This window comes from Volvox carteri, assembly GCF_000143455.1.
Source record: "Volvox carteri f. nagariensis unplaced genomic scaffold VOLCAscaffold_17, whole genome shotgun sequence".
NCBI lineage: Eukaryota > Viridiplantae > Chlorophyta > Chlorophyceae > Chlamydomonadales > Volvocaceae > Volvox > Volvox carteri.
The window spans coordinates 534,194-541,496 of NW_003307560.1; positions in this window are offsets into that span (position 1 = coordinate 534,194).

The window sequence follows — 7,303 nt, forward strand, 5'->3', positions numbered from 1 at the left end:
TTTTGGTTACGCCTTGCGTTGTGTTTCTGGAATAAGATAGTCAAGTCCCGTGGGTCGGTCTATCATGACGTGTTAGTAGATGATCTCCGTCTGGCTCTTCTGTCTGATCTCAAAGTGGATTGCTGGTCGTCTAAAGTGCTCATCATTTTGCGTTGGTTGGGCCATGAGTGGCCGGCGTGTGACTCCGTTTCTCAGAAGGTAGATGTATACTCGTCTCAGTTGATTCGAGTGGGTGAGGTTCTGGAGAGGTTATCTGCGTTCCTTTTAAGTGACTGGGATCAGTTCAGCCAAGGGGGTGATCCGCGTGTGTTCCAAGGTAAAGGGGTTTCGCTTTGCAGGTATCATAACTGGATGGGCTCCCCTTCACCAGCAAGAGAGGGCTCCGATCCCACAGGCTATTTGCGTGTTTATTTGCCGGCCAACCAGTTGCGTATGGTTGCCAAATTCCGTCTTTGTTGTTGGCCTTTGGAGGTCAACAAAGGACACCATAGGCCGAGAGAGTGCCGTACGTGTCAGGTCTGTACGTCGGGTAAGGTTGAGGATGAATACCATGTGCTCATGGAGTGTGAGGCGTATACTGAGTTGCGTAATAGGTTTCTGATTAACGTTGAAGATACTGATATGCGCAAGGTATTTCTTAATACCAATCCGAGGAAAATCGCTACTTTCCTTACTGAGGTTTTTGATGAGCGTCAACAGCGTGCTCTGGAGCCTCACGGCTCGTGAGGGCACCCGCCGCGTCGGCGGCGGAAATACTGTAACCACAATACAATACAATACAATACAGCCTGGGTTTACCCCTGCTAACTATCACCTAACACCTAGCACCCGACACCTAACACGCACACACAAAAAAACACTAACGCACAGTTAGGTGCCCCCGTCAGCGTCGGCCAGGTAACAAATACAACACACACTGAAGTCGGATGGGGTGATTGTATTAGGGTGCCTCTCTGGCAGGGGAGAGCAGGGCATTGCCTCAGGAAAGGGGGCCGCTGGTGAAGCTATACCACCCTGTAACAACATCACACACACACACACGCACACCGCCTTGGCCCCTATCCCGCGTGTGGTCCCCGGGGGCTCGTAAAGGCTCTGCACGAGGGAGAGTAGAAATAAACCCCGAAAAGGGGGGACCAGCGGCCGACTCCCGACGCAACTTCCTGCCTTCAAGAAGTCGGTGTTTTCATTGAGACAGCTGAGGGACGAAAATCCCGCGTGTGTCTACAGAGCCTCTAGGAATGCGGCAACCTAACGGACGGTGGAAGGAGGTGGTTCCACGGTGTCACGTCGACCGCGTTCGTTAGGTCCTGTATGGGCGCGAGAGATGAAAGAGAAGAGTCCGGACAGAGAGCTGACAGATCTAGAAGCCTGTGAGTTTGATGTTTGATGTGACCCAAGGGTCGCCATCAGGGTTTATGGAAACTAGGTAGGGCTGCGATTCTTCTTTTTTTGCGGTCATATTCCATATATGCAGTTACTTATAGGATTGGTATAATAAGTCTTTGCAGCTCTATTATTTGCGAAATGGGTTACAGCGGTAGGGCACACGGGAGAAGTAGTGAAATGAGAAGCCGTGTATACCTGATAGATGTTATGAACGGGCAAAGCAACAGTATGGAGTCACGGTTTGCTGTCGTCGTGGGTTATCTCACGGCACAGCGCGCGTAACGAACGCCCTCCTCGGATCGGATCAGTCATCATGACCGATCATGACGCGAGGTTCATTTAAGGCAGCCTGCTGACCTCATCCGCTAACTAACTGTGCATATCGCGAGGAGCTCTAATGACCCACGCGGCGGGTACGAGCAAAGCTGCGCAAAATAAAGACGGCATCTGGCATCTGGCAGAAAAGCTCGATATCGGTATCGATACTTACCGCTTATTCCACTTCAGGTAAGCGTCAGAAAACATTCTGAGCCCAAGCAGATATTTACCCGCCTCTCTGGTCGCGTGCATTTACTCCGGTCCTGCAGCCTCGGCATTTTCTTGCAGATCTAAGGCAGCACCTCGCGAACACTCCAGAAGGTAGCAGCTTTGGTAGCCCGGAAAAGCAGCAAGCATGTCCGACAGCAACATACAAGAGACCCGGGACGAGGTTGCTCAGGAAAAGGTGCGCGGTGTCAGTTTATTTCGCCAGTAAAGTAAGCGACGCAGCATCGTCAGCTCTTACCAGATGTGTATGTAAACACGCGATGTAAACACGCGATAAATTGTAGACGTATCTCTGACTGCAAGCTGCAGAAAGCTGCTGTTGCTGTTGCTACAAATGTTCCTCACGTCACGCCGCCTCGTTCTTTATAACATCCTTAAGCTAGCCGGGGAGAATCTGCGCACTGCAGGTCGTTAGCTCTATTCTCATCCCGCGGCCCAACCAGGACCGATTGATTGAACCCCTAACTAAATACGTCCAGGCCCGGATGGATAGCGTTGGCATAGGTTGCTCTTAGTGTCCTTCCCATTTTTGCCGTGATTTGGTTTAAATGGAACTCCGCCCCTCCAGCTTTCCCACGCCTCTTTCTACCCTTCCTCCCCTCCTCTCGTTCCCATCTTCTCCTTCCCCATCTCTTTCCGCAGTTCGGTAAGAAGTTTGACGAGCTGGAGCCCATGCAACGAATCCAAGTGGGAGGCACCATCGGCGGACGCTCCAGGTAGGAATTGACCATGTTTCTTCAAACGTTGTCATCTTTTTGGACAACGCAGCTTTTATGTGTGCGATGTGTGCGAGTAGTTGCGTCACGAGCGCGACGCGACACGGCGGCGACAGCGTTGATGCCGCCTGGGCGACTCACCCTCGAGAGCTCACCTACAGAGGGCTCCCAACGGCCAGCAGCGGGCAGCAGCTGCCGGCCTTGCGGCATCATCATCATCACCATCATCATCATCATCATCATCAAGTAATGAAAAGAGACCCATACGAGGAAAAAAGTGATGTCGTTGAAGTGTTGTTGTCCCTCTTCAAGAGGGAAGAGATGCGCGATGTTGCCTGTTTTGGGGTCCGGTGTATCTGTTTACTTGTTTTCGGAACACAGCGCTTTCAATGCCACTTACTGACCCGTGGGTCCTGACCCATGCTTGCTTGGCGATTGTGAGATGTGGTGCTATTCTTGCGGTGAGGGTAGAGATATCAGTCATTCGGCACTTGCGTGCTGCTGCCACCACCACCACCACCACCAACAACAACAACAACAACAACAACACGAGGGCAGGCCGCAGTCCAGCCGCCGATTTCCTTACCTGCAGCCCACATAAAGCATAAACACGCCGTCTGGTATCGGCGGATAACCCCCGGGGCCCGCCCCCCCCCACCTTGCTGTGCGTGTTCCTTTCGGCACCGAGGGCGGGGTGTTGCGTCTACCTCCCCCCACCCCACCCCACCCCACCCCACTGGTGCCCGCTGCCCCGCGGCTTCACGACGGGGGGAGGGGTTACAACGCAAAGAATAAAGGTTTTGAATTACCCGACAGTTGGGTCGGGTCTAGGATATGCTTCCGTAGATTGTGGGGTTGTGGGGAGAGGTACAAGGCTCTTGAGCATCTGAGCCCCCTCGTTGCCCCCTGCGTATTATGTAGGTTCCATCGTACGTACGGCCTCTCGCTAACTCTTATCCCATGACATGTTGCTACCGCTACTCCCCCCCCACCGTCATCCGCACGACTTGCTTACATACATCTGTACATACATACACACACACAGGGGAGACGCTGGCGGCGGCGATCATCACGAGCACCTGGACAGAGTGGCTCAGGAGAAGGTACGACATGCACGGTTGTCGTACGTACGGCTGCCTGGCATCCATCCAGCGCCAGGCAGGGTATGGAACGGAGACGTACTGACCTTCCTTCAGGTGTCGACCTCCCGTCTTGTGTGCTCGGCAGGACAGCGGTCTTGTTGCGGGAATCCCGAACATTACCCTTTCTCTTCCTCTTCCATGAAAATCCGAACAACGGTTTTTCTTTGTTTGGAGAGTCCAGGATACCCCCAGCTACTCCCGAGCGCTCTCGAGTACCTGTCTGTGTGCAGTAGCTGCCGCTGCTGCTGCTGCTGCTGCTGCTGCTGCTGCTGCTGCTTGCATGCTCGCCCCTGCTGCTCTCCTCTGTCCTCCTCCTCCATCCAGCCAGCCCACCTAAACGTTACATGTTGTACCCTTCATACAATGTGTGTACACCAGGAAGGGTGCAACCATTCATACAATAATCTCACCGCACCCTCCTTTTCCCCTCCTCGCAATGTGTCGGCCATGTATGTATGTATGTATGTGATGTGACCCGTGGCGGTCTTTTCGCAGTTCGGTAAGAACTTCGAGGAGCTGGAGCCCATGCAGCGAATCCAAGTGGGGGGCACCGTGGGTGGCCAGGTGGGTGCGCGTGTGTGTGTATGTGTGTGTGTGTGTGTGGAGGTGCCCATGAGGAGGGTGATGGGGTGGATTGGGGGGCCCCTTGTTGCTTAGGCGGCTAGGGAGGGGTGATGTGAGCGGGTGAGGTGTGATGTGTGAGCGGATGGTCGTAGAAGGTCAATAATAGTAGGTGCCTTCCTCTCGTTCACCCATCCCCCCCCCCACACACACACACGCGTGTTTTTCGTGTGCACGCGATTTTGTGCCAGGGGTGGCCCCGGGTTTGGGGAGGGGGGAAGGCTGGTGGGTATGAGACAGCAACAGTCGTTGGTGAACCCGGGATATGCGCGCGTGGAGAGGTATGGGGTGAGGGTTTGGGAACGGCGTCCCTCGCGACGGGCCCGGAAGGTCGGAGACGGACGGAGGGGTAGAGGACGCGGGCGGTTGCGACGCGAGGGGTCTTCTTTCTCCAATTCCAAGTACGAAGGGCATCATGTGAAGAATGTGTGTGTGTGTGCGTGCGTACTAGAGCAACCCCTGCCTAGTTAAGGGAGTTAGCTAAACCACTAAACACATCCTCCATACAACCGCGACACGCAGGCTGGCGGTCTGTACACGGGCACCGGTGGGGATGAGTGAGCGAGGGAGACCGGGACGGGCGGATGAGGGCATGGATAGCTGGATGAGGGGCACAGCAGTACTCCCCCCAAACCCCAAACACAGTACTTGGCGGTCACCAGTACTTCGCAGCGGACCCCGCAGCGGTTTCGAGGAGGATGGGGTTCCTGGAGGAGGTCGCTATTGCTAACTAACTGCTAATTAGTTGTGCTGTGTGTACCACAAATAGTTGGGACGTTGCGGTGGCAGGCAGGGATGTGAATGGGGATTGCTTTTTGACGATTATGCGGGGGGAACAGAGGGGGTGCAGAGGGGGAGCGGGGGCGCTGAAACTAGATTGCAGCACATCGCCACCTGATGAATCGTACACCGTCGTACACCGTCCCCCAAAGTCGGGGGAACGGAGGTTTTTCCTCGTGCGGTTGGTGAAACGTTGAGCAGACCTTTGCTTATGGTGGTGGTTGGAGTACGTAAATGGATGTATGTACGTAGGGCCTTATGTTGTAAATTAATTGTCAAAAAATGACGATACTGCTTCGACGAAAAATTAACGATGCTACAGAAAATGAGCCACAAAGAGGGAGCCGGAAGGGTTGGTGAGAGGAGCGAACGAAAGGAAAGGCAAAAAACTAGCGAACGGCAGACTGAGGGCAGGACGAAGGGAGGAATAAACAAAAAGCTCCGAGATGCGTGACATGACAAATCCGAACTGGAGTACGCTAAGGCGGCCGTAACGAACCGGCACAGCTCTTCTTGGCAACTAACCCCTCTGACACAACCCTGACAACAACTGGATTTTCCACGTGCCTTGGGCTTGCAGTTCGTACGGCGTAGTACAGTGTGTTGTAATGGTGGATGGTGCTGTATGGCGTAGAAATGACAAGGTGTTCAATTGGCCCGGAAGCCTCCCACTCTGTAACATCAAAACCAACATCATGCAAATGGGTCGGATCCACCTCTCACTGGGTGCACTGAGACCACCCTGAAGGTGTGGAGCTGCTGTAATTCACTCAGCATGAAGGACAGGTTCTGGTGGTTCGGTTAAACGTTTTTGATATTGCGCTAAAACTTAATTGGGCAGAGGTCCAGGATGTGAGAGAGCTGGTGGGTAAAAGGGGCAGGGGTTGGCCCGAGGCCGTGTTAGTACAGAGTCTGCGGAGGTAGAGTACCTTGACCCTGATATGCTTCGACTTCTTGAAGCGAAGTACGAGTGTAGAAATAGAGGCGAGAGTAGTTACTGACTGCGAATGGGGAACTGCCGTGGTGAGTGGAAGCAGGGCGCATGCATGTTACCACCAAGCAGTGGGTCGCACAGCCGCATTGGCCCCTTTTAACTGCCGTCGTAGTAGTCAAAGTAGTTTGACTACTACCTACCAAGAGGTGTGTCCCGCTGCTGGGACAGTGCACTCTAGTTTTCCCCCCACCCACCCACGCAGGGCAATCCCGGGGATTTTGCCTCAATGCAGCGGTCGCTGGCCTTGGGTGAGGGTCGCCCTTGTCCGGGGCCCCCTCTTTTGCGGTGCAACACAGGTAACTGTCATCGCTATCGGCCACTAATGCAACTTCCACAATGGGTTGGTGCTGTTGGGAGAGGGTAAGGCAACACGGCAGGACTGAGCAAAATATTACGCTGATGGACATCAGGCCTAGTTCTGATGAAAGGGGATGTAATGCCTGTTTTGCCTGCTTGAGGGCCCTTCGCCAACCCCGTGTTTTGCCTGGTTGGGGACAAGGTGGGTTCCAACACCCCTTACGACCCAGGCACACGTCATTTTGTGCCCCCTTGTGGATGGTGTGATTGCCCCCCGGGGTCCTGGCGATGTCCCCCGGATTACACTAAGTAGCAGCGTCAGACGCATCCTAGCATGGTGACATTCCGCATTTCTGGTTGCATCCGACCTTTTCCCTTTTCTCGCCTCACTCGCGTCCATTGTAACAGAGGGCAGCTGGCGGCGACACATCACACAAACACACACACACAGACCCGCACGTTCCAGACCATTCAGACACATCATTACGATGCAGGAGCGTCATTATCTGGATCCTGTTGGGGCGGCTCAGAACGGCTGCGCTGGCAACATAGATGTGATGACGACCATCTCTCGCGGCGCACCTCCCTACGCACGGGATTGAATCCAGGACATCCAGGACATGGGGGGAGGGGGCCGCTAGGGGTAATGCCGCCTAAAAATGATTCATGTTCCTTTATGTCATATGTCAGTGATGCAGTTTTGCGGGTGCTAGAAACAGAATAAAGGACAACAGTAACGACGAGGTTTTCTGTTAGAAATGCGAAACCTGAAAAACGGTCGCAGACATGCACGCCCTGCTTCGTAAGGTGCCGCCCCC